Raw genomic sequence first — 2,041 nt, 5'->3', positions numbered from 1 at the left:
GGATGGGATGGGATGGGATGGGATGGGATGGGAGTGAGGATAGGATGGGGATGGAAATGGGGATGGGGATGGGGATGAGATAGAGATGGAGACGATGGAGATGAGGGTGGGGTTGGGAGCACCTCTCTGCCTCTACCTGGAGCTGATAAGGAATCTCCCCACACAACCTTGCCCCTGACAGCGAGGTGCTGGCACAGCTCACCGTGCTGGGTGAAGATGCAGAAAGGAAGATGGGGATGGCACGAACAACAGATCAGAGCAATAATCGTTAGCGAGGCTTCCTGTTTAACATCCCTTCCTGTCCTATTCTTCTCCTGTTCTTTACTCTCCTTTGCTTGTCTTTGCTTTTTTTTTTATTTAAAAAAAAAAAAAAAAGCCAAACACCAAAAAGCGCACAGCAGCTTAGCAGGATGTGACTGTGCTTCACGGAGCCTAAATGCAGACAGCAGTGCCAAGCAGTGTCCTTAACTGCCCGGCATCACTTTGATTTTGTCAGCTCTCGTCGCACCGTGTGCTAACACTTGTCTTCCTGCTGCAGGGTTACCCCCAGTGCCAGTCCTGATGAGACAAAACCACCTCTCTTCGTTCTGTCCTTGTCCCCATATCCCTGCCCTAATTCCCTGAGCTGAAGGATGGCTGCTTTGTGCGGGGTTGTTGCAGGGACCTGTGGGGTTAATCCCACCCCTCTCCTTGCTGCCTTATCCCAGTGAGGATTTCAGCCCCTGGAAGCCCCTCCAGCCAAGGGGGGCCCTGAGTGTGCAGCCGTGACTGGGGGTCGGGTTGGGTGGCACTCTGCTGTAGAGGGAGATGCGACACACACAAGGAGGCTTTTGGGGATGTGGGATGCAGGAGGGAGGCTGAGCCTTCAGGAGGGGCTGATTTGGGATCCAAGGTGTGTGCACTAATACAGCCCTGCACGTATTTGTGTTTGGAAAGCAAACAAACTCATTATGCTGCAACACAGAGCAAATAGAATGACAGCACAACCTCACCAAAAGGCCCCATCCTGGTGTCCCCTCCCACGGCCAGGACAGCCACGGCACTGAGTTACATCCATGCGTTGCCTCCTGCATGCCATGGGCTGCACCATGTGCTCCTTTTTTGCTCCAAAGCTCCATGATTTTCCCATTCAGGACAGGGGATGCAGACCCAGAAGTGCACGGATCACCTTTGCCAACGCACACTGGGAAAGGCTGCACCAACCATCAGTGCACAAAACTCCCCTTGGCTTTCTGTCGGGGCAGTGCTTTGTCTCCATCCTCCTCCCAACATCGGGGTGCCCTCAAAGAACAGATCCCAGGGCTGAACCACAGCATGGCACCGTCACCCCTCTCTCCCTTTGGGAATCTCCTTAGGGATCCTATTTGCAGGGCTGCTGACAGCAGCTGCTCGTAGCCACTGGCTATGGGAGTCCTTGCTGCACCCCGACGCTGATGGACCCCGACAGCTCCATGCACACACGGGCTATTTTTTCCCTCGCTGCTGTTTCCAGAGCTGATCCTCCCTCTTTAACCTCTGCCAGGGAAAACTTATCCCTCCCTCGTCCCCCATTTGGGAGCAGAGCTGCAGGGGTTGGGAGCAACGCGTGGCAAAGCCGTCCACAAAATCCGAGCCCACGTGGACCAGGGGACCCTGCAAAGCTGGTTTCTGTGTGCAAATGGCATTTTGCTCCCTCTGCACCAGGATGGAGGGGATAGTGCAGGAAAAAGAAATGGGGTTTTGCAGATGGACGTGGGGGAGAGCGGGGGGTGAGGTTGCAGTGTCACAGCATCAGGCAACGATGACATCAGGTTTCACTAAAAGCTCCCCCCGCCCTCCACACACACACTGGTGCTGGGGAATGAGATTTCCATCTCCTGGTTGGATGCAGGGAGGGGTAATTGCCATGGATTGCGTTGGGGCAGGGAGTGCTTGAGTGGATCTGATGTAATCAAATGAAGCTTCCCGTGCCTTCGCTGTTAGCAGGACGGGGCCCTTTGGCAGGAAGCAGCATTACATTCCTATAGATCAACGAGATGGTGGGGAGGGGGCGAGCCCTGCA

Source organism: Meleagris gallopavo, chromosome 24, assembly GCF_000146605.3.
Source record: "Meleagris gallopavo isolate NT-WF06-2002-E0010 breed Aviagen turkey brand Nicholas breeding stock chromosome 24, Turkey_5.1, whole genome shotgun sequence".
NCBI lineage: Eukaryota > Metazoa > Chordata > Aves > Galliformes > Phasianidae > Meleagris > Meleagris gallopavo.
The sequence above is the reverse complement of the archived record's forward strand: the minus strand, read 5'-3'. Positions refer to the sequence as shown.